The sequence below is a fragment of the Phyllostomus hastatus genome, unplaced genomic scaffold (assembly GCF_019186645.2).
Source record: "Phyllostomus hastatus isolate PE091 unplaced genomic scaffold, TTU_PhHast_1.1 phas_contig_348, whole genome shotgun sequence".
Taxonomy (NCBI): domain Eukaryota; kingdom Metazoa; phylum Chordata; class Mammalia; order Chiroptera; family Phyllostomidae; genus Phyllostomus; species Phyllostomus hastatus.
The window spans coordinates 10,599,463-10,626,138 of NW_025333860.1; the positions used below are offsets into that span (position 1 = coordinate 10,599,463).

The 26,676-nt window shown below is 43.0% G+C and overlaps 1 pseudogene; it reads left to right on the plus strand.

Annotated features, from left to right (window-relative positions):
• Positions 1–791: 791 nt before the first annotated feature.
• Positions 792–26,647, plus strand: LOC123820430 (annotated as a pseudogene).
• Positions 26,648–26,676: the final 29 nt, after the last annotated feature.

Consider the following 26,676-nt stretch of genomic DNA (forward strand, 5'->3'; position numbering starts at 1 on the left):
CATTTTCTCTGTCTCTGTCCCTCTCTTTCCTCTCTCTGTGTATATATTAATTTTATAGATCTTTTTATTGTCTGAACTACACTGGTTGCGTGAGAAGCAGAACAATAGGCCAAGAAGTTCCATTTCACACATGCCATCCTTATAATTCAAATAGGACAATAAAAAGAGAGAGAGAGATCTATAAACTGGTGATAAATCAGTGTCTTGAACCAAATTAACCATCGAAATAGATTATCATAAAAATAATACCATGAAAAATATTCTTCACCTTCCTGGTTCAGCTGCCTGTAATGGGCAGAGGGAGGGTGAGCGTTTGTGTGAATGCACAGGTGTACATGCCACACACAGAGACACACACACAGATCACACACACACACATGAAGACACCCAGAGGCCATGCAGTTTGTACATGCAGCTTGCTCCTCCAGGAACAGCAGAGGGCTGAGAAACCCAGGACTGACCAGAAGCATTTTCCAGTGTCTAAAGTTCAGTGTTCATCCAATCTGGTAAATGACAATACCATGTGTCAAGTGTTATGTTAGACCCTGAAGATATAAGATTAACTAAAGAGAACACAATGCTTGTCCTTCTAAAACTTCCAGTCAAGGCAGAATAGATAGCGATTAACCAAATAACTACACAGATAAAATTTTTGAAATTATAAATCCTGGTAAGTGCTTCTGAGAAAAGGCACTATAAATTCTGAGAGCATGTACCAGAGGAACCTAATCTAACTTGAGATCAGGAACAGAGCTCCGAGCTGCAGACCAGTGGGGTTTGGAAAGATACAAATGGTCCACCAGGAAGCAGCATCCTACATCAGCAGGAGGAATGACGCCCTCTTTCTCTTGCAGAAGAAGGCTGAGAAGGAAAGGATAAGGAAGAGTGAATGGGTCCCAGAGGCACAGAGAGGAGGGGGCTGTTCCAGCCAGAGGGACCACATCTATGAAGACTCGGAGGACAAAGGAGAGGTGACATATCCCGGAACTGAAAGAAGCTCACAAAAATCAAGGGCAGGGTGGTGCCACCTGAGACAGGAGAGGGGGCAGGGTAGGCAGAAGCAAGATTGTACAGATTATGGACAAGTGGGGAAAGGGAGGGTCATGGAAGGAGGTGTTGGGTTTCCTTTTGCAAAAGCTCAAGTTGTTTCAGGTGAAGAAGAGATTAACCTGAGGGAAGCGAGATACTGGGAAGACATGTCGTTCGTCCCCCTGCCAGTCCTCCATAGGAGTCTGGGGGAAAGATTAGGCCTGACTCTAACGCTAATTAGCTGTGTGACCTTAGATAATTTGCTTCACCCCTTTAAGCATCAAATTCCCCACCTGTAAAATGGCAGTAATAATGGTTTTAGTGGGGATTAAATGAGATCATGGCTGTGGAGTGCCTGGCCTGCTATAAGCCTTCAACAAATGTTAGCTGCTGGTGCTTCTGGAGATGCAGAGAAATAGATTAGGGAGATATAAATAGTCCGCCTGAAAGCAGTCACCCCACCTCTCCACCTCCAGGAGGAGTGAGGCCCCTTTTCTCTCCTAGGAGAAAGGTCAGGGGGTAATGAGTGAAGGGAAAGCAATTGGTATCACTACAACAAGCTTCCCAAATCTGAAACAATTCTTGTCCTTATTATAAGTACTGCCAGTAATATTTAGGCCATGAAAGGTATCTGATACCATTTAGGAAAATAATTACTAAAAACTGCCCTAGTATTGCCTTAAATCAGCTTTAGGACAACAGCAAAAATATATATTACAGAAATATAAACAACTTGCCCAAGGTCATAGGGCTGATATTGGCTAAAGCCAGGAGCTGAACCCAAGTTGAACTCCATGATGGTGCCTTTTCCAGGAGGGGGAGGGGCACAGCCTCCTGAGGAGTCCAAACCCAGCCTCTTCCTTCCAGAAGCTTTCAGTCTAGGCAGTTGTTATGTACTTTTAAAATGAGATGTTTGATAGGCTATTTTACATATCCAAAACTTTTAATGCAGTAAGAAAAAAATCCTCCTCTGTATTAACCACAGACTTGAGGACTCGGAGACTTCCTTAAGTCAAACAAAAGCTTTAGGTAGAACCTACTTGTGGAAAGCTTAAGGTAATTGACTCTGAAATTAAGCATTCATTCAAAATCCAAACAAAGGACTTTTGGTGTACCCCCTATAAAAAAACTCACTCACAAAAACCAGAACTGGTTTCCCCTAGCTGATCTTTGAGGGTGTCTCCTTTAAACTTGCCAGCCTCCTTCAGTAGAAGATAAAATCATGCAGGGGTATGGATTAGCTATCATGTCATTATAGCAGGCACAGCCGTCTGTTGCAGGTAAATTGCTAGGCAATGTAATAACAATGCAGTTTATTTACTGTGCAGGGTGCTTATCTACAGAAATGTTCCCGGCAAACAAAGAAAGGCACAGCTAAATGCTTTTTCCTTAGAATCACAGACTGTAGCTATGCCAGCACCTTTGGAGAATAAAAATGCTAAATAATCCCTGTATAAACCTAAAAACCCAAAGTGTTTCTTTCCTAACACAGAAAGCAGAAAAATGACAATTGGCAGATGGCATGTCTACAAGGTCTTTCTCATACTCCCATTACTGTCCAACAAATCACACCCCTAGGGGAGGAGACGTGGGGACCCAAGACCAGTCAGGCTGAGTCCAGATACTGAGCACTCACTAGATGATGATGATGATGATGATGATGATGATGATGATGATGATGATGATGGTGGTGGTGGTGGTGGTGGTGGTGGTGGTGGTGGTGGTAATGGTAGTGATGATGATAACAGTGAGATAAACTACCATTTTTTGCATGCTTATCACCTGTCATTGCTCTTTTCAACATTATCTCTTTCACACAGCAGAACATCTCTATAGGTCTGGTCCTATTACCCCCATGTAACAGTTAAAGAGATTCACAGTAAGGAACTTGTCCACTAAGCTGTTAACTGAAGATTTGAAACCAAGCCTGCCTCCCTCCAAAACCCAGGCTCATAACCTAATACTGGACTGTTCCCAAGAACCCAGGGGACTCTCCTGTGGCTGGGTTCCTCATACACATGGGGCTCCCGCCCTCCCCTGCCACTGGTCCTGTCCTCCTGTCTTACGCACACATCCCACCCCATGGGGCATCCACGGGGCTCCCACCTGTTGCTCCACAGTGACGGCTGGTAATACCAAATGCACCATTTTGCTGAAAACCCAGTACCTTTTAAACATACAGCCTTCCAGATTAAAATGAATGAACTAATGAATGAAAGCATGAAGAAACCCAATTAAGAAGTGTAAGATGCAGCCCAGAGAGACGTGACTGGAATGTGCTTGCTCTAAAAAGAAAGCTATAACTTAATCAATAGTATAAACGTATCTGAAGAAAGAATGTATCCACAGAAGGAAGGTGGGGTTCCCAGAGTTCAGAAAAACGGAGCACTATTGAATGTGGCAGTGTTTATCCAGTTGTGCCCAAGGGAGAGAGGGAGATGAACCAGGATCGTTTATTCACTTCGATAGGCTCTGTGTGCCTACTATGTGCCAGGGGGTATAACAGGCACTGTGATTAAACACACACACAGACACAGTTCCTGACACAGAGGAAACAGAAATGATAGTGACAGAGACCAACACATAAACACTGAATGCTAAGGGCTACACTAGAGGTATGTGAAGGGTACCGTGGAGCATGCAGAGAAAAACTAAGTCCAAGGTCCAGAAAACCTTTCTGAAGCAGCCCCTGAGCTATGTTCCAATGAACAAGCAGGCATCGTCTAAGCCATAAAGGGCACAAAGGAATTCCAGGCAGGACCCGTTGCTCACATCACAGCAGGCTGGGATGCTGTCTGTCCAGTAGCCCGAGATTTATCACTAAAGGATGTTAGCTGGAGCGTGACAAGTTCAACTTGCACTCAGAAAAATCACGCTGGCAGGAATATAAACAATGGATGTAAATGGAAAAAAGCCAAGGAGGCCCAGAGATCAGTTAGGAAGCTGTTGTCAAAGACGCCGGTGAGGACACTTCCTCAGTCAGTGGTAGGCAGGATGAAGAGGAGAGGTAAGAAATCTAGGATGACTCCAAGTCTAGCTTCACTGATGGGCTGGATGGGAAGGACGAATAGGAGGTGAGGAGTCCAGGATGACTCCAACTTTCTGACTTGAATGACCAAGTTAATGGTGATATCATGAACTGAGATAGGAAATATAGGACTAGAGGAAGAACAGCACATTTATATTTGGAAAATGAAAAAAATAAGTTTGGTTTTGAACATGTGGGATTTTCAGTGCCCCTTAGACGTCCAGGTAGACCTGTCCAGTGGGTTTTGGACTGATGCATCTGAAAATCAATAGAGTCATCAGGGTTGGAGGTAAATAATGGAACATCATGAGGGTGTGGGTGATACTTAAAGCTATGAGAGTGAAAGAGATTAGCCAAAGATGGGTAGAAAGGTTAAGTGTCTGGCTGGATAGTTAGATGGATGGCTGGCTGGATGGGTGGATAGCCAGGAAAATAATTTTATTAAAGTGAGATAAACAGTAAAGTTTTAAAACTTATTTTTTTTAACTTAGATGAAAAAGAAGCTGAAGAAAGTGAAGGAAAATAAACTCCAGATAGAAGTTTCTTTGCTATAAATGGCATTATTTCTCAATAGATCTCTCCAGGTTAAGATAAAAAGATTATTTAAAAAACATAAAGCAGCCCTGGCTGGCGTAGCTCAGCAGATTGAGCGCGGGCTGCAAACCAAAGCATCGCAGGTTCAATTCCTAGTTAGGGCACATGCCTGGATTGCAGGCCACAGCCCCCTGCTACCGCACATTGATGTTTCTCTCTCTCTCTCTCTTTCTCCCTCTCTTCCCTCTCTAAAAATAAATAAAATCTTTTTTAAAAAAGCATAAAGTGACTAGAGTTATTTTTAAAAAACAACCTCCTGCTAAGAAAGATGGGAAAAGTTATACTCTTTCACCTCCACCCATAACCCCTGGTGCAGATTTACCCCTAGTCTTCTCCTGACCACTCCATTCCTGAGTCCTTTGTTTGGATTCACCTCTTACATGGCTGAATCTTGTCACTGAGTCCTTTTTTCCCCCAAGAAGTTTTAATACATTCTGTATTTCTTGAGTTTGTTGGTGGGTGATAATGTTTACCTGTTGTCTCTACACTTGACCAATACTTTGGCTGGGTATAATATTCTTGAGTAACATTTCCCTCAGAACTCTGTAGATATTAATTATCTTATTGGATTCTGGGATTCAGAAAGGCCAAAGCCAGCCAAATGTTCCTCTTAATTAGAGGGCCAGCAAAGCCCATCTCGTTAACCAAATGGTAGGGGGAGGAAGACTCAAAAGGTCTCTCTCAGCATGCTTGGCTCCTTCAGCTTTTCAAGCAGACAAGGCTCTTCCCTGGTCATAATGAAAGGCAATGTTGAAAGCTACAAACCCATCTGCCTCATTAAATCTTCTCACCCTTGGAGACTCTGCTCACATGTCTTCTACCACCCTTTCAGGCTTTCCTCTCCCTCGTTCCTAGGCAGAATGATATTTCTGTAGCAGTTGTTACATTTATATTTGTAGGTATACCTCCTTCCCCACTCAATTATAAACAGCTTAAGAGGGGAACCACATTTTCTCCCTTATAACCCCAGCACTTATCACACTGCTAAAACCAATAGGGGCTCAAATATTTACTGAATAACCCACCTAGTCTCACTTTTTTTCACAGAGATACTTGCGGGATCCTTTAGAGCAGTTGGCTAAAATCTGAGCATGCACCAGCATCAGCATCACTTGGAGGACTGGCTAAAATACAGCTTCTCAGGCCCCATCCTGAGTTTCTGTTTTAGGAGATCCAGGTGGGGCTTGGGCACTTGCATCTTTAACGAGCTCCCCAGTGATGCTGACACAGCTGGTCCAGGAACCACACTTAAGAGCCATTGATTTAGAACGCCATTAGAAATGGAAATAAATAGAAGAAACCCTTGCAAACTAAGAGTAAATAAGGTTCAGATAATAAGCTTATGTGTATCTCCCAAACCATCAAAATCTGGTGGGCTAATTTACTCTGTATCATGGCCTAACATAAGCCTAAATAAATATTAGAGTATGTGACCCATGAGAAGACATGTCTCATGACATTTCACTTAGTTTTTCTTTCTTGATTCATTTTGTCACTCATGAGTAAGTACCTTATAGCTATGTTACTTGGCAGAATTCTCTAACTCTTATAACTATTAACTACATTAACATTAATTCAATTCAATGGCCATTGGAGAGTATAAATCCAGAGAAACTTTAAGTACTCCGGGCCAAATTCTCCCTCAAAATAAAATTATTATTATTATTATTATTATTATTTAAAAATACATGATCTCACCTTATCTGATTTCTCAGGCTTTTCTTTTTTCTCTCTCTGCTTTCTAATCTCCTAGGCACATGAGATAGTTGTGATTCTTAACTAAAGTGTCAAAGCTGCAAACCACCACAAGGCACATACTCCCTTCTACACCATCCATGCCATTTTGTCATTTAGTGCCCAAATAAAATGGTCTGTAGTCCCAAGGCCTCTACAGCAACCTCTAAGTGGTGACTTTTGTACTTGTTTTCTTAAAGTATTTAACTTTTCTGAGCACTAAATCTTCCCTGGTTTTCTGCAGGCTAACACGCATTGCAGTGCACTAATGTTGCACCACAGTGCCACCTAGCGTCTTCTGATGGTAGAGACGGAGAGCTAACCAATTCTGTGCACTCACCACCCCTTGGCTGGTTAAAAGAAAATACAGACGTTCTGGATTCAAGTGAACCCTGACTCAACAAGAAAGTGTTCAGTATAAGGTTAAGGAGGTCTCTCATCTGGAGCTTCCATATGGAACTATGGATTGCTAAATCATCATTTGAAATGATGTCATCAACTTAAATTTTTACTTCACATTAGGATTTTAACTCTGAAGTTTTGTATGTGAACATCTTCATGGCAAGAGACCTGCAGTGGCAATGGCATGGAAAGGAGCAAATAGCAGCTTCCGAGGCTTTCAGTTCCACTTCTTTTGGCTGTGGCTGCGGTTGAGCTTTGCTGAGATCTGTAGGATGAACATCAGCTTGGCCTGGACTGGGAGCTAGGTGGAAATGGAGCCCTGTACACTGCGCATTAAGCAAGCAGCAGGCACATTAGAAGCCAGGGTCCATTAGCTCTCATTTAATGTTTTCTCTCAAGCAGATAAGTACAGGCACCAAACACCCCGGCCCTTTTATGACACATAAATCACAGGTCAGTGCCTTCCACAGAGACTCCTGTTTGCTAAGTGAATAGTTAGGCCAGGAGCAAAGAAGCAACATTTCAGCTCACTGAGAGACCCATGGGGATGAGCTGATTGCACAGGGCAAGGCTAGAATGTCTCTCTGCAATTTAGTGATTAAAACCTTTCTCCTGCTTGAGATAACTGGCCCATCACTCCAGACCTTCACGGGCAGCAGCTTGCATGAAGGGCTGCTCCTGGTCCCAGTTCTGCCATTGACTTCTTTCTGAGGGAGTTGGTTTCCACAGGCCCTACAGAGTGGAGCACAGGCAGTGAGACCCCATGTCTTGGCCCACCACTAACTGGCCTGAGGCGGACCTTCTTCCACATTCAATCCACAGAATCTCTCTCCTCAAAATTTATGCCAAGAGGCACAGAGACCAAGGGAGCTGGCAACTGAGCCATGTTAATGATGGGGCCCTAAGCAGAGGTCCATGAACTTGGGCTGCTGAGGTCCTCAGAACTGCCCTTTCTTCTGCCTTCCTACCACTGTGGCTTTTCTGTGGATTCCATGAGTTTTGCACCTAAGACTGGCTTGAGTGGGTTCAGCTCCCTACTACTAAAATTGCTTTCTAAGAAATCCTGAATCTTAGAACATGTAACAGGCGCAGGTTAGGACTTCTGCTCCCAACTGCGCTCTATTGTAAAGAAACCTCCACAGCCTGCACTCGGCCGGCCAGTGCCCCTGTGGGTCAGTCAGCCAAGGCAAGAGTTGGCTACTCCCATGGGCAGGCAATGGGGACAGGGGAGGCAGCGAGGGCCAGCGTGTGGTCTGCAGACTGCTGCCAGCCCGCAGTCTGTTGCTGGCCTCAACAGGGAAAGTATAAAAACTGGGAGTAAGAGTTTTATAATTGTTCCAGAGCAATTTAAGATCTATCAAATCTAATAATAAAATCAGAGCTTGTATTTTGTATGCCTGGGGTTTTGTTCCTTCATTTTTAGTGTTTGTTGTATTTTACCAGAAAAATACCAATTCACAAAGATTGGAAATACAAAACAGGAACAAAACACAGGGGTCCTCCACTGCCAACAGGGCGAAGAGCACTGCCAAACCCCTGCCATGCTCTCGTCCAGGCCCAGTGGCCACTCAGCAGGCAGCGTCTCACCTAGAGAAGACAACGATGTGTCTTCTCTCCAAGGAAAAATGATGGCACACAGGAGGGACACCATTCATTCATATCTGTCTATGAGAAGGACCTGTCCCTCGCTCAGACTGGTCAGAGGCAGGGCCCCAGACACCCCAGGATAGAAAATGCCTAAGATGCACAGCACCCTGAGGGAATTCAGACAAGAGATTCTAAGAGGGCCGGAAGCACTGCGGAGGGGAAACCTTGGGGCTACATCCAGATGTGAGGTGGGTGGCCCAACTGGGCTTGAGGGATTTCTAAGGACTTCATACAGTACTTTTCTGCCCCATCTCCCCAGGGGCCCTAACACACACACACACACACACACACACACACACACACACACACTCATTCACACTTCCTCCTCTGGGCAGCACCACTTTCCCTCACAGCCAGTGCCAGGCATAGACATGGCGGTGCTGGGCTCCCACACTGCCTTGGAGACACCCCACCTGGGTCTCAGCTTACCCTGTCCAAGGAAAACGCAAGGTCCCTGGGGACACGGGGTGGGCCCTCAGGCTGTGCCAAAGCCTCCCAACTCTAAATTCTTTCCGTGTGGGTCCAGAAAAAGAAACATGGACATGAAAATACCTTTTTAAAAAAATGGTGTTCCTTTAACATGTAAAAATAGAGAAGTGTAAGAAGAGGGGGAAGAGATACATGAAGAGGAGATAGAAAAGGAGGAGAGAAAGGAAGGCAGGCGTGAAGGACTACAAACTCCATGCAGCAGGAATAGTCCCAGCACCCAGCAGCACACGCAGGCACCTAACAGCTCTCAACAAGCTGACACAGGAGCAGGGAGGGAGAAGTCGCCCAGGTGGCATCCAGCCACCCTGACTCCAGCTGGCCTCCTCACGGGGATTCCCTACTGTCCTGCAGCCCATGGCAGAAGCAGGCAGGGGTGAGGGGCGGCGGCGAGGGTGTAGGCGGCTGGGCAGGGGGACGGCTGTGTAGGGACTGCTTCTCTGAAGCCAGGCTCCTTGCTGCTCTCCTTTTTTTTTTCCCTTAAAAAAATTGTTTTGATGCAGGGAAGAGTCACTGATTTCATCTGAAACAATTCCCAAACAGGATATAGAGTCTCAAACAGCTCCTCAGCCCTTGGCAATTGTTGTGGGCAGGTGTTTCTCGTGAATGCCAGGCCGCACGTAGGGCGCTGAGAGCCCAGGAGCGCTGGAAGGTGGCCCCGCTGGACGAGCGTGGCCTGGGGTCCGAGGGGCTGGTGGCAACCACCCTGCCTCATGCCTCCGGCCCAGGAACTAGACTCCCTCCCACACACCCCCATCACCCGTCGCTTTTAGCTCCCAGTTTTTTGGGGGTTTTTTTTATTTTATTTTATTTTAATCAGTTTTTAATGTAATAGGAATTGAATTTGCACTTTTGTCATTTCTATAACTCATAACATAAAAACAAACCACAGTCTCAAAGAGAGAAACTAACCTGCAGTGAACAAAATGGAAGAATGAGGAAGAGTGCTTGACACAACATACAAACACGGGGTGGGCTCCTACCCACTCCGGCTAAACCCAACACCTGGACACTCATGGAGATGAATTAAGGTTCAGCAATAAAAATCAGGACACACACAGATATTTTCAATTCAAATTTCTAAGAGTAAAATAGAAACAAGGATTAAGGAAACATGAGGAATTTTCCAACAAGTCCAACTTTATAAGTAGTCCTAGGGAATAGTTAAACAGAGTTACCTCATGACCAGCAATCCCAGTCCCAGGTATAGAATACACCCAAGAGAAATGAAAACATGTGTCTGCATGAACGTTTATACACAGATGCTTATAGCAGCATTATTCCCAATTGCCATGAGGTAGAAACAACCCAAACATCCATCAGCTAGTGAATGAATAAATAAAATATGGTATATCCATACACTGGTGTATTATTTTGCAGTAAAAAACAATGGAGTACTGATGCATGCTGTAACATGGATAAACCTGAAAACATTAGGCTAAGTGAAAGAAGCTAGTTACAAAACATCACATATTATATGATTCCATTCATATGAATCGTTCAGAGTAAGCAAATCCATTGAGATCGAAAGCAAAGGAGTGATTGGTTGTCTGGGGCAGTTTGGTAGAGGAGGACGGATTGTGTAAGCAAGGTGGGGTGTGACAGCTAAGAAGTGCAGAATTTCTTCTGGGGTTAATAAAAATATTCTACAGTTGACTGTAGTGATGATTGCTCAGCTCTGCAAATATACTAAGCACTACTGAGTCATATACTTTAACTGGGGGAGATGTATGAAATATGTCCATGTAAAGCAAACTATGAAAAAGAGAGGGAGAGAAATCATTTCCCAAGCAGAGAGGAGAAGAGGGATTGTTGGGGGTTGGGGAGGTATGTCCAGTGGCCTTATTAACCCCTTCTGGCAAGGAAAGGGTTGGGAGACTGGGCTGAGTCTGGAAGCACCGGGAGTGATTCCGTCACACTCCTTTCAATCCTCACTGCTGCCTCAGAGGCTCCTGCCCCAGGACTTCACCCAGAGGGTCCTAGGAAACAACCCCTCCCCCTTTTCCTCTGTTTTCATAGTGGAAAGAACCAGTAAGTGTTTGCAGGGTTACCCTTCCAGGGATCTTTCTATGTTCGTGTTATAATCATAGGAACTTAGACTACTTGAGCCTGAGGGACAGTCTCTGCCACTGGATCTCCATGTGTCCTGTGGGCCCGGAGCCCAGAGGAACAGAGGGGCTGTGAGGGGGCTCTGGGCACACCATTCATTTTTTTTCTCACTCCATATGGTTCAATAAAATGTTTGGGGTTTAAAAGATAAATAAACTCTTAGCCATCCATGAAGAAGCAAGTATTCCAAACAATGCAGCCCTGAAGCTTCTGGACAGCTGGCTGTGCTTTTCGCATGTGGATGATACCGGCCAGCAGTATCCATCTCTGCTGCGGATGCTCGTCAAAACACGAGAAAGACATACACAGAGACAACCAGGTCCTGTGGGGAAATAGGGACAGAAGGGCCACTTTCTCTAGTGGAGAGTGCCATGACCAGTCTCTCTAGTGGAGAGCACGCCATCTTCCTTCCCAAGCAGATTTTTATTGAGAAAGCAGACTTAGTTTGTGGATTCACAGTCTGGCAGAAAAGATCAAAAGAAGTAGGTGACTTACAAAGGTGCAGACAGAACCCCCGCTGGGATTCTGGGCAGAGATTGGGGTTTTATCTAACAGGGCTCAAAGGGCAGTTTTGGTTTCTTGTCTGTGCCTTCAAATTCTAATCTAATAACATCCTCCAGCAAACAGATCTCACAGGATCTTGCATATTCTATGTCCCAGGCCTGATTACTCCGGGGGTCCACCGTTTCTGGTCCGGGCTGCACCACCCCTCCTATTTCTGCAGGCCAGAGAAGGGCAGGAGACAGAGGCAGCCAGGAGACTTGGGTTTCTCACATCTAAGAACAAAGACTCAGGCTTTGACAAAGCCAAAGGGGGCAGGGGTTGATGTCTGATCACCCCTTCATTTCCACAGCCCCTTCTCTCAGGGCAATCCCATGTGATCATGTCTGTCTTAGATTCATTCTCTTTCTTAGAGAATTGTTACCCGTCATTGACTCCGATCATGCAATGAGAGCCAGGCATTAGAACAGGCAGCATTCATGCCAGGGAAATAAGTTTTGTCTCCTTAGTGGCTCCTGGTCCCGAGGTCTTTCACTCAGCCTAAGTCACGGGGGGTTACAGCTTCCTGAGACCAGGCAGGGCAGTCCCCAACATTCACAGACATTACAGACACTACGAGGCCCACATCCCCTTCGGGGAGTTCCGCAGAGCCATGAGCAGGCGGTCAGCACATCACTAGCTGCCTTTCTCTGATCCTGGACATCACCCCAGACCCTTCTCAAGGCCCTGCCAGATCTGATGTCCCCTATGGTGCTCCTCAGCCCTGCTTGACCCAGGGCCAGCTGACCCAGGGCAACAAATGGCCCAGGGCAAACGTGTACCCCACACATGGGACCCCTGGAGAGTCTGAATCGGGCCCTGGATGAGCCTCTCTCCAGTCCATGACGGGTAATGATTCGCTTACATATTTGGGTCAGGAAAGGGGCCAGGAAAGGGGCCAGAAAAAAACCACGGCTAAGTTTGTCCATCACACCAACCATATTTCTCACTCACAAAAAAAAACATATGGCACAGTAGAATCCTGTGACTTACAACCAAAAAACTGAGACTGCTACATGGCGCTAGCTGCTCTGAACAACACAAAACACTACCAAGAAAAAATGCCTACCAGGTTTTCTAGCACTTCACTAAGCCTCAGAATGATGAATTTGACCAAGGTACCATCAAAAGCCACAGAGAATCAGTACCTGGGAGGTCTGTGGTTTCTACTTACATTTTTTTATTCGAATTCTCTCTCATCCAGAGCCCAGTGACAGCCAAGCCCTTCCTCTGAGCCTGCCTTACTGAAATCTAGAAGTGGTAACTCAGCGCCTAGCAAAGGTTTGCATAAACTCCAGGCCACTGGGAAACACTTTGAGAAATTCATGAGTTAATTCGCTGATAGAAGAACTAATTAATTATTTCACACGTAAAATAACTTAGAAATACAGAATGTTAGAGTTTGGTCATCCGTATTTTTATAATCTGTCGCCTTACTCAGGATGTTCTCACAGGGAACGCACAGACAGAGTCACAGAGCTTGGAGGGGACTCAGACACCACCCCTCAGACTGATGTCCAACAGCAGCATCCCTGAGGCCAAGGAGAAAGGCGTCTGAGATTTCCACTCCCATTTTGGTTAGGATATCAGAGTAAGGCTAGCTACTGCAATAAAAAAGTAAATAAATAAAAATTTAAAACCTCAACTTTTCAGTGGCTTGACAACATAGCATCTCATTTTTGACTCACAACCATTTGATGTGGGAGTTTCTGGCCTGCAGGTGGCTCTCCTCCACAGGAACCCAGGCTCCTCCCATCCTGTGGTTCCACTTCCCCTTGGGCCCCAGCCAGGAGATGGGGGAAGGGAGAGGAGAAAGACTGTGCCTGCTTCTTCCCCACCTTGGCCTTTTTATTAGTCAGGATCTTAGCAGAAATGTGCAAGCCAGGTAATCAGGAAAAAAAAAAAAGACCACTTCATATGGGCAATTTCAAGAGCTGAAAAGCCAAGCAGGGGGCCTTAGGCAGTCTAGAGATTAGCAGCAGCAAGGACTAGCTCCCATCCCAGGACTGCAAAAGCCAGCCCACTCACCAATTTCGAGCCACAGAGAAGATTTCTGGGCAACTGAGACATGGAAGAGGGGCTATTAAAGGCTTTTAGTTGTGAACTGAGACCACAGAGATGTCACCGGAAGCAAAAAGACCAAAACTGAAATATCCTGTCTTCTTCCTCCCTTTTTCCCTCCCTCCAAACTCCTGCCAGTGCCCCACCCCCCAACCTAGCCCAGACAGGGACAGAAAGCCTAAAGCATTGCTGTTGTCAGGGACAGTCCCCTACAGAACAAGCAGAGCAAGGAACAGGCAAGGAAGTAGATCTGAGGGCAAACAAGCCAGTGACAAACAATCCATAAGGGACACAAGTCACTTTCCCTCTCATTTCATTGGCAAGGACTAGTTATAGGACCTTGCCAAGAAGCAAGGGGTGCTGGGAAATGTAATCGTTGGCTAGACAACCACTTACCAGTCACATAGCAGGAGGAGGAGCACAAACTGTTGGAGGACCATTGACCTCTCTGCCACAGTTAGATATGAATAGGTTTTCTCTCCACCAGCAGCTCCATTTTCACATGAGGTCCACTAGGGACAGAACTAGAGGAAAAAGGCCCTGGTGACACTATAAGTCAGCTTTACTGTTTCTCCCTCCTCGTGCCTTCCCTGAAATATAAAAGGCTGGTGGGAAGAACAGGAGGAGAAGTTAGTAGCAGCTGCTTGGTGCTCCTGGGAGGCAGGGGCTGAACATCCAGAGAGTGCTCGGCTCCTTCAGTGAGCTGCTGATGACAGAGATGCCCTCATGGAACTGTGGTGTGCACTGGGGGTGCTGAAGCATGAAAGAATCGGTAAACAAGACAGATTTGGCTCCTTCCCTCATGAAGCTCGTGGCTGCACTTTATTAGGAGTTGCACAGAAAGAGCTCAGTAGAAAGAAGTGCAGCCCTAGGATGAAGGATAACAGACAGTCATGCTCTGAGCATGACTTAGACTTTAGCTCCAAACATTTACTTCTAGGCAAGCTCCTTCTGTCATTATCTCAGAGGTATGCTTACATTCTTAGTCCCTATATTTATATTCCAGCTAATACAGACAACTTCCCACTCTTTCATCTTCAAACACTGCGATCCATCCCCACAAACGGCTTCACTCCTGGACTCCAAGTGTGTAGATTGAGGCCTCCCCCATCATCAACAAGAGCAGTTTGACTCATTCCTGTTTTGTGCATCAGGCTAACTTGGATAAGAAGCTTGCAAACCATGAATCCAGTTTAATTCCTCTTTTTACGTGTAAGAAAGTGAAAGTTCAGAGAGAGAAGGAGACTCATAGACACTGCACAGCTAGTGTGTCATGGAGACAGGCCTAGACCCTGAGGTCCCACCCCCACCCAGTACAGTGTTCCTTCTGCAATCTCCTTAGGAAATCCTAACAAGGGCAGTGTCTCAAACACATCTTGCTTGTGGAAAATGCCAAGAAATTCTCTGCTCCTGAAGATTATATTCATGGGGAATGTTTGCTTTCAGTGTTATGCAGAGGCGCCCATTTCCGTGTTCATTAGGGCCCCTTTGATGGCAAGTGACAGAAATCCACTGAGAATGCTTAGGCCAAAAAGAGGAACTTCATTATACGGAGCTCAGGGAGCTCCGTGCAGGAATGAAGCTGAGGGCAGGAATGCAACTGGGCCCCAGGTACAAGTTGGAACTGGGGATTCAAACAGCTTTAGAAATCACCCCACACCCTGCTTTGCCTTTTCTGTGCAGCTATTCCATCCTCTTTCCCCGCAGACCAGACTTTGCTACTTTGCTGTGCCTGTGACAGAACACAGGGCCTGTCTGCTCCCAGGGCCTGTGCTCCTCAGCCGCTAGCCCCCACACACTCATTTTTGGGGTGGTCAGTATTAATGAAGTATCAGTTATTTAGAATAAAATTTATTCTTTGTTAAGTATGTAATTCATGAGTTTTGGCAAATGTATACAGGCATGCAACCACCACCACAACTCAAATATAGAACATACCGATCACTCCAAATAGTTCCATTGGGCTATTTTCAGTTAGGCCCCTCCCCCACTGTCAGCCCTGGCAATCACTGATCTGTTTTTTATTCTAGTCTAGTCTATTCTAACATTTTGACTTTTCTAGAGTTTCATGTAAATTAAGTCATACAGTATAATGCTTTTAAGATATACTCACATTCTTGTTATGAGCAGTTGTGGTTAGCTCCTTTTTGTTACTCAGAAATATTACATTGCATAATTATACCACAGTTTGTTTATCCATTGCTGATGGACATTTGAGTTGTTTCCAGTTTGAAGCTACAATGAGTAAAGCTGCTCTGAGCATTCATATACAGGCCTTTGTGCAGATTCACATTTATGTTCTCATTTCTCTTGGGGAACTATTTAGGAATGGTACTACTGGGTCCCATCTTAAGGGTACGTTTAGTTTTATAAAAAGTTCTCAAACTGTTTTTCAAAGTGGCTGTACCATTCTGTTTCCACTAGTGCTGTGTGAGCGTTCCAGCTGCTTCACACCCTTCCAAACACACGGTGTGGTCACTCTTTCTTTACTTCGAGCCGTTCTAATAGGTGTGCCATGGTATCGGATTGTGGTTCTTACTTGTATTTTCCGAATAAATAATGATGTTTGGCATTTTTTCATGTGCTTATTTACCATCCATAACTTTTCTTTAGTGAAGGGTTTAACTCTTCTGTCAATTTCCGGAGAATTTTTGTCTTCTTATGGAGTTATAAGGGTGTTTTTATATTCCACTTGTGAGCGCTTCATCAAATATGTGTTTTACAAATGTTTTCTCCAAGTCTATGGCTTGTCTTTTGAGTTTCTTAACAGTACATTTCAAAGAGTAGCTTTCTTTCTGTATAAAGTCCAATTTATGAAATTTTTTCTCTTATGGTTCCTACTCATTTTGTCCTATCAAAGAAATCTTTGCCTAATCCAAGGTCATAAAGATTATGTCCTATGTTTTCTTCTAGGAGTTTTATAGCTTTATGTCAATGATCCACTTTAATTTTTACCTATGGAACATCTCTCACTTGCTTTTATTCACACTCTTGCTCCTTCTCCCCAAACCTAATTCTCTGAGGCAGGCCTCTTTCTGGGAGCTTGGGGCAGGCATCCATACCTAAACCAATCTCTGTGGTCAGAGGCGGGGAAAGTTTCTGGCAGCCCCAGCTCGATCGTATGCCTGCTCTGGCCCAAGCACAGTGTTCAGGGCCCCAGGGCAACATGCGGTGCCACTGGGACCTGTGGGGCTGAGCAAATAGGCAGATCCATAACCAGAGAACGTGCATGTGTTACCCTAGACTGGAAGGATAGTAAGTGTCTATACAACCTGGAATCTGGCTCTACCTACCTAATGCTTGTATTTTAAGTGATTAACTTGAGATACAAGGCTTCTTGTTATTAAGTCAACAGATCTTACCAATACTCAAACACAACTTTCTATATTGCTCGACAAAGTCCAAATCATCTTTCCATGCCTAACCTACTAAAACACCTGCTGTGAAGCCCTGGGTAACTCCTCAGACCAGGTTAGCACTACTCTGGCATTAAATGTATTTGTTTTCCCCAACAAACTGTGAGCTCCTGGTGAGCAAGAACAGTACCTTGTTTGTCTCTGTCTCAAAGACTGGTTTAATTCCTGGTACATAACATTTTGTAGTAGCTGCTGAATATTCGGTTTGTCCTACAATTATCTGTCAAATATTAATTAGATAATGAGAGGACAACTTTGAAGACTCTCAAGAGGTAAAATTACCTTGCAGAACTTTTTACAAGAAAGATCCTCACTTGAGACTGATGGCTGATTCACACTCAATGAAACAAAAACAGAGGTAGAGAAGCTAAGATCAATCTCGTTCTGACTTTTCATCCTCGCCCTGGGAAAACATAAGGTACAATGTTGAGCCGAGGCCCACTTGCTGAAGAACAGTTAGTTGTATCACTAAAGAGCACTCGGATCAGCGGGGCTCACTACATTTAATCTCACTCACTCTGAGCAACCGCACAGCTGCTACTTTGCTGGCAGAGATGCTCAAAGAATAGCAAATATTAGAAAGAAAGTCTGTGGTGACAAATTGTAAAAAAGAAAACATTCTGGAAATTTTATAAAGAAAAGTGTGGTCTTCAAATAGAAGTTTCTGGACAGAACTTAGGGGCAGAAATTGCCAAGAAGCAAAGTGGGAGCTAATCAGGTCAAGGTAGCAAGAAATTCAAATAAAAACTGCTGTTAAGGACATTTATCTGAACTCTACAGGTATGAAATATGAGCTTAAAGGCTATAATTGTCACATATTCCTTGATTTTAAAGATAAAACAATTTCTGGACATTTAAAACATGTCTTTTAAATAAAAGAATACATATGCATGAAGAGGAGATTTCCATCGTAAAATCTTTACACAAGTCGGAAGCAGTGGTGGAAAGTGCACATCCTGCTTCCATTTCAAGTGCCAGCAGAGGCTGTCTGAAGGTCACCAGTGTGTGAGGCAGAAAGACTCAGCCTTTCCTGGGCTCCTAGGAGCCTCTGTGAACCCCCGTCACTCCAGAGTCCTTATGCCCACAGTCTCGCTTCCCGCTGAGCCTACAGTTTATAAGTTAGTGTGGTAATAAGCATTTAAAGTTTTTTGTTCTTAAGAATTTGTTATATATTTTTTGTTATATTAGCTTAGAATTTATTGTCTCTCCCCCAAGCTTGCGGAAAACCCATAAAAACAAGAAATTAAATACATAACCCATGTGTAAACAAGAAAATAATTAAGTCCCTAGTTCATATTGCAGCTTAGGGTGGTGTGTACAGTCCACAATAAAGTCCTGGACTTCCCAGATAGTGGCGGAGCTGCTCTCTAGTGGTTTCCCACGAAGAAGTGAGACTTGGCCCTGGCTGCCAGCTTCCACCCTAGTTCAGAGAAGGTCCCTTACTTGTGTCATCCAGCCCTTGATTTCAACTAAATCCAAATAGTTAAAGTCTTTGTTTACTTGTCCTCTGCCTCCTATCCAGATTCTTGAGTTGCCTGGTGATCAATATTTTTTTCTATATTCAGAGTCTCCTCTCCCACTTTCAGCCCTGGCTATCACCGAACTGTTTACCATTCACAATTTTGCGTGTGCAGAGCGTGGCTTCACAGGGTGACTCAAATATGCAGCGCACTGGGAGAAGAGAGGCTCAGTGGGAAGCGAGGCTGTGGGCATAAGGACTCTGGAGTGACGGGGGTTCACAGAGGCTCCTAGGAGCCCAGGAAAGGCTGAGTCTTTCTGCCTCACACACTGGTGTCCTTCAGAGAACCTCTGCTGGCACTTGAAATGGAAGCAGGATGTGCACTTTCCACCACTGCTTCCGACTTGTGTAAAGATTTTACGATGGAAATCTCCTCTTCATGCATATGTATTCTTTGACTCAAAGGACCTGTTCTAAATGTCCAGAAATTGTTTTATCTTTAAAATCAAGGAATATGTGACAATTATAGCCTTTAAGCTCATATTTCATACCTGTAGAGTTTTAAAAAATGTAGATTCCTGTTTAAATAATTACTTTTTTACAAGTCTTCAGTGTTTACTAAAATTTGGTTATTTTAGCATCATTTGTGAATGATTTTGTCCTCTCTATTAACTGGTAGTTATTTACTGTTCCAACTGTATAATATAGAAAACTTATTTATAATAGTATTTCCCACACTGAGATTTGAAGTTTTGAGAAGTTTCTAGAAATCAGACCCACTGAACAATCAACAATTGTGTGACACTGGTGTCTCTGAGACATCTGGGTGGGTAGGCTGGCACTTCTGTTTCTAAATAAGAAATAGCTGCCTAAAGTTTTCATATTTTCTAACCATAAGCACAAAGAAATTTCCTTTTTTTAATATGACCTTTTCTTCTTTCTCTTAATTCAATCCAGCACCGTGACACACCAGCCTCTCTCCTTCCTTGCACACCCACTCCCTTAATCATTAAGCCCTCAGGACAGTTAAGTTCTGGTCAGCATTATACAATCTTAGGGTCTGCTGACCACAAAAACAGAATTTTGGTCAAACTAAAGATAATATCTAGGCTTCACTGGTGTTTCAACACCAGACCCAGGAAAACAGAACGACCCCACCAACCACATCCTTGAGAAACCAAACAGAACAACTACATGGCTGACTTCGGAACTAGATGAAATGGTCAACTACCCCCCACCCTGGCTCCAACCAATCAGTGGAGACTATGAGTCTAACTCCCTTAGCCAACATGATTAATAATTTTTATACAATGTAACAACCCATCCCCTAGAACACCTTGGGGAGCCAGGTCTTAGAGCACTTACTCACCTGTTACTCCAGTATTGGTGCCATTTCCTTAAACAAGCCTCTACTTTCTTTCCTGCAAACTCCTATTCATGTTTGACTGGGCTTTGATGTGTATAGGAGAATGAGCCCCCTTAGTTTGGTGACATAGCTATCAAACTTCTCCTATTTCACACCAAAAGGTAAGTGCTGTGGCTCAAAAAATGAAATTTGAGGAAGAGATATATGACTGGCCAACCAGCTCTCATGTTTATTTGTCCAAACTTTACATCTGTCCTGTAAAACCCAACTCCAAGTGACTCAACCAAAAGTTAACTTCATAGAGAGAAACTTGGCCAAAAACAATTTGTCTAAAAGCAAATTAATCAATGTAAAATAATTTAGTAGTTGATATAAAAATTTGATTGGAAAATATTGACACCAGTTCTGATTTTTTTTCAAATATTACTAACTTTGAAGCTACTCTCCTTAAATCTCTTCCTGAAAATTATTGAAAGGGTTTCTCTTTTCTTTAAAAAATTCAGTCAATAAGGATATTGTGGCATTGGGTGCCACTTGAGATCAGACAGACTTAATTGATACATACAGAACTTTTTACACCAAAGAAGGAAAATCTACATTCCTTTCAAAAGCACATGGATCATTTTCAAAGATAGGCCACCTGGTAGGACACAAAACAAGCCTCAGCAAATTCAAAAAACTTGAAATCACATCAAGCATCTTCTCAGATCACAACGGCTTGAAACTAAAAACCAACCTCAATTAAAAAAAAACTCAAAAACATTCAAATACATGGAAACTGAATAGCACACTATTAAATAATGAATGGGTTAATAATGAGACCAATAAAAAATCCAAAAGTTTCTGGAAACAAATAAAAATGAACTCACAACAGTCCAAAACCTATGAGACACAGTGAAGGCAGTCCTGAGAGGGAAGTTCATAGCAATATAGACCTACCTAAAGAAGACAGAAAAACATCAGATAAACAAACTAACCCTATATCTACAATAACTAGAGTAACAACAACAAACAAAGCCCAGAGCAAGTGGAAGGAAGTAATCAATATCAGAGCAGAATTAAATGACATAGAGACTAAAAAACAATTGAAAAGATCAATAAATCCAGGAGCTGGTTCTTTGAAAAAATAAACAAAATTGACAAACTTTTAACCAGACTCATCAAGAAGAAAAGAGAGAGGACCCAAATAAATAAAATCAGAAATGAAAGCAAAGTTACAACTGATACCACAAAATACAAAGGATTGTAAGAAATTACTATGAACAACCCTATGCCAAGAAATTTGACAACCTAGGAGAAATGGACAAATTTCTAGAAACATACAGTCTTCCAAACTGAATCAAGAACCAGTAAAAAGCCTGCACAGACCAATAACAACCAGTGAAATTGAACCAGTAATCAAAAAACTCCAAGCACACAAAGGCCCTGAACCAAATGGCTTCACAGGTGAATCTTACCTAACATTTAAAGAACTCCTCTCCTCAAATGATTCCAAAAAATTCAAGAAGAGGAAAGACTCCCAAACTCTTTTTATGAGGCCAGTATTATCCTAATTCCAAAACCAAGTAAAAACACAAGAAAGAAAACTCAAGTCAACATCTATGATGAACATAGATGCTAAAATCCTCAACAAAATATTGGCAATCTTGTTGATGCAATACATTAAAAAGATCATACACCATGATCCAGTGGGATTCATCCCAGGGATGCAAGGATGGTACAATATTCACAAATCAATAAATGTAATACATCATATAAACAAAAGGAAAGACAAAAATCATATGAGCATATAAATAGATGTGGAAAAAGCATTTGATAAGGTACAGCACCCATTTATGATAATAACACTCAGCAAAGTGGGAGTAGAGGGAATATACCTCAACATAATAAAGACCATATATGAGAGACCTACAGCTAACATCATACTCAACAGGCAAAAACTGAAAGTTTTCCCACTAATATCAGGAACAAAACAAGGGTGCCCACTTTCACCAGTTTTCTTCAACATAGTATTGGAAGTTCTAGCCACAGTGATCAGACAAGAAAAAGAAATAAAAGGCATCCAAATTAAAAAGGATAAAGTAAAATTGTCATTATTTGCAGATGACATGATAGTATACACAGAAACCCTACAGTCTCCACCAAAAAACTATTTTACCTAATTAGTGATTTTAGCAACATAGCAGGAAATAAGGTCAATATTCATAAATCAAGGATATTTCTGCACACCAACAATGAAATACCAGAAACAGAAACCAGGGGAAAAAATCCCATTTACTATAGCAACATTAAAAATAAAGTACCTGAGAATAAATTTAACCAAGGATATAAAAGGCCTATACTCAGAAAACTACAGAACACTGAGAAAAGAAATTAAGGAAGATTCAAATAAATGGAAGCATATACCATGGTCATGGATTGAAAGAATTAACATCATTAAAATGTCATACTACCCAAAGAAATTTATAGATTCAATGCAATCCCTATTAAAAGACCAATGGCATATTTCACAGATACAGAACAAATATTTCAAAAATTTATATGGAACCATAAATGACCCCAAATAGCCTCAGCAACCTCGCAGAAGAGAAAGAAAGTAGGAGGGATCACAATACCTGATATCAAACTATATTGCAAGGCTGTTGTAATCACAACTACCTCATACTGGCATAAGAACAGACACAAAGGTTGATTGAACAGAATAGAGAGCCCAGAAATAAACCCATGTCTCTATGTTCAATTAATATTTCACAAAGAGGGCAGGAGCATAAAATGGAGTAAAAATAGCCTTTTCAACAAATGGTGTTGGGAGATCTGGACAGCTACATGTAAAAATGTCATACTACCCAAAGAAATCTATAGAGTCAATGCAATCCTTATTAAAATACCCATGACATATTTGAAACTAGACCACCAACTTACACCATGCACAAAAATAAACTCAAGGTGGATAAAAGACTTAAATATAAGTCACAACACCATAAAAGTCCTAGATGAGAATATAGGCAGGAAAATTTCAGATATCCCACACAGCAATATTGTCACTGATATGTCCCCTAGAGCAAGGGATATAAAGGAAAGAATAATCAAATGTGACAACATCAAATTAAAAATCTTCTGCACAACTAAAGAAAACATCAGCAAAATGAAAAGGGAATCAACTACATGGAAAAATATGTTTGCCAATGATACTTCAACAAGGGTTTAATTTCCAAAATATATAAAGAACTCACACGACTCCACATTAGAAAGACAAACAATCCAATTAAAAAATGGGCAAAGGTCTTAGCTGATGTGGCTCAGTGGACTGAGTACTAGACTGCAAACCAAAGGATCACTGGTTTGATTCCAGAGCACGTGCCTAGGTTGTGGAGCACATGCCTGCATTGTGGGCCAGGTCCCCAGTAGGGGCCATACAAGAGGCAACCACACATTGATGTTTCTCTCCTTCTCTTTCTCTCCCCATTCCCTCCCTCTAAACATAAATAAATAAAATCTTTTTGAAAATATGGGCAAAGGACCTAAACAGACACTCCTCCAAGGAGGACATACAGAGGGCCCAGAGACATATGAAAGGATGCTTAACATCACTAGTTATCAGGGAGATGCAAATTAAAACCACAATGAGATACCATTTCACACCATCAGAATGGCCATCATAAACAAATCAACAAACAAAAAGTGCTGGCGAGATTGTGGGGAAAGGGGAACCCTAGTGCACTGTTGGTGGGAATGCAAACTGGTGCAGCCACTGTGGAAAACATTATGGAATTTCCTCAAAAAATTAAAAGTAGAACTGCCTTTTGAGCCAGCAATTCCACTGCTGGGGCTATACCCTAAGAGTCCTGAAACATCAATTCAAAAGAACCTATGCACCCCAATGTTCACAGCAGCACAATTTACAATAGCCAAGTGCTAGAAACAGCCTAAGTGTCCATCAGTAAATGAGTGGATCAAAAAACTGGTTCATTTACACAATGGAGTGTAAATTTCTATGCAGCAGAAAGATAGAAGGAGTTCCTACTTTTCCCATCAGCATGGATGGAACTGGAGAGCATTATGCTAAGTAAAATAAGCCAGGTGGTGAAAAACAAATACTGCATGAACTCACCTATAAGCAGAACCTAATGAACAAAACAAACAAATTAGCAAAATAGAACCAGAGGCATGGAAACAAGGAACAGAAGGACAGCAACAAGAGGGGAGGCAGGAGGAGGGTAAGGGTGGAAAGAAAGGGAAGGGACTAGTTAAGGAACATACATGAGTGACCCATGAACATGAGCAACAGGGTGGGGACTGACTGTGGGAGCCGGGGGGAGGGGGGGTGAGCACAGGAGAGCAAAGGGGAAAAAATTGGGACAAGTGTAATAGAACATAAAATATTTAAAATAAATAATTCAAGTTCATTTTTAGTCAATCATACCTTCTCTGTTCTGTTTACAATCGTGAAAGTTTGTAATAACCTAACTCTCTAATGGTAGGAGCTACTACTAACATCTGACCAGGAGAAAATTCTGAGATGCTCTAAATTATATTATAGTGGCCGGAGAAGGAGAGAGGTAGAATTGTTAGTCTTTTAATGGGTGACCAGCCAACAAAATACTGCTCACATTCCTTCCATTGCCTGTTGGAATTTTGGATTAATTTCCAAGTGGCTATTTCCACAGATGATTTTAGCTAGGAGCCTCGCCTGTTACACATGGGCTTTCCGGACTGCTACCCACAGCTTACGTGCAGGAGCGGACATGTCTTTACACTGGCCCTGTTCCTACCCCAGAGCCAACCCCGCTTCACCTTCCCCTACCCATTTTCTTATAACTACTGCAAATTCATTTATATGGCTTATATCTTTCTTCCCACTTCCCCCTACTTGATGCATAAAAATGCTTGCAAATTCCAAGGTGATGGGCATGCTGTCTTTTCTGCCTAGCCACTCTGCTAGGGCATTTAGACTCCTGGCCCCAAGTCAGGTCTTCTTGTGGTTAGCATTTTGGCTCAGTAAACCTTACTTTAGAAAAGACTTCAGTTGTAGAAGTTACATTGTTTTTATTTAACATACCCATTATCTCCATCCTTATCCAGAAAACTTTCACCTTCTCCTCAACCCACCCAGCCCTCACTCTCAACAGATGGCTTTGCCTCCTTCCACGCAGAGCAATTAGAAAATACCAGACACGAAGCCTCCCATTCCTCCGTGGCCACCTGCAACCTTATCTGTATCTTTGTCTCAGTAACAGAGACATCTGTCTGCCCTTATCTAAAGCTGTGCGTTCTGGAAGTTGTGCTCTGTGCTCTAGAGTCTCTCTCTCTCACCTCTCCCTCGCCCTCATCAATCACCCTCTCTCTGCCCTGTGCCTTCAACCTTTCCTTCACTCAATCAGCATGTAAACAGTCACAAATCTCTTCATCCTAAAAGACAATAAAGATGCAGCTTGGTTGGGGAGGTTGGGAGCATGAAAGACTCACAGTGGCCATGAGTCTCAATCCCTAGTTTCCACTGGGGGTCGCTTTCTGCTGCTTCTACCTATGTAATAAGAGTTTTTCCAAAATCATTAGTTCCAGAATGCTCTGACCTGAAAAGTCCCTGTGGTGTCTTGAAGGCACTCCCACACTGAGATGGCATCTACGCTCATAACAACCAGGGCCCAGGAGGGGAAAGCAAAGCTGAGAATGGTCAGCAGTTAAGTCTAGACTCTAAAGGACTTGAAGAATTTCCTTGGAAAAATACTCCACTGATGTGCCCCTTGTCTGTTACCCAGAAAAATCCTCTGAGGGTGAAATTGGGGTCTTTGAAAGAAAAATGTCAGGTGGACTTTCCTCTTGCAAGAAAAGGTTCATAAGCCTTTTAGTTAATGTTGAAAGCCACACCCCATTAATAGAACTACCTGTATCTCAGTGTTTAAGAGCCAGAGCGCTCTCTGAAATTCTTGAATTTCCCAGGGAAGAAGCCAGGAATTCCAATTCACACAAGTGTCCTGAATGTGACCAAAGCTTCTGTGATAATTCATCCCTTCTTTTGCATCAGAAAACTCACTCAAGAGAGAAAAAGTATAACGATGATGCCTGTGAGAAGACTTTCAGTCATGGAGCAAACCCGAGGACACACAGGAGAATCCATGTTGGCAAGAAGCCTGGTGAGTGTGCTGAGTGCAGCAGCAGCAGCCTCCGCCAGCGCTCACATCTGTCTCAGCACATGTGAGTCCACATAAAGGAGCAACCCTCCCCGTGGAGCATACGTGGAAGAGGTTTTACATGATTGCCAGGGTTAGCACAGCATCAAAGAAACCCACACTGACCAAAAAAGCCTGTGAATGTACCAACTCTGGTAAATATTTTGGTCAGAAAACAAATCTTGCTTTGCCTGAGAATACGCACATATCAGCCAGCCAGTTCCGGCATACACAGTACACAAAATGCTTCAGACAGCCGTGACGTCTTGCCCCCCCAAGAAGGGCCATGAAGACAACTCTGAACACTGCAGATTGTGGAGAAATTTTGCTTTTGTTCTCACAATTCAAGCTCTTAAAATATCCTGAATGTGCAATGCGCTTTCTTCATATTTCTGAGCTTATTTCTCATCAGAGCATTCATAAAGAAAAAAGTCCCACACATGCCAAACTTGCGCAAAAAGCTTTATTTTGGATTCAGAGCTCATATGCCACCAGAAGAGCCACACAGGAGAGGAACCTTTTAAATGTACCGCGTGGGGTGAAAGTTTCAGGTTGAATATACGTGCCGGTATTCATCAGAGAACTCATATGAAAAATGCCATGTAAATGCAGAACAATTTCACTCAAATAAATAA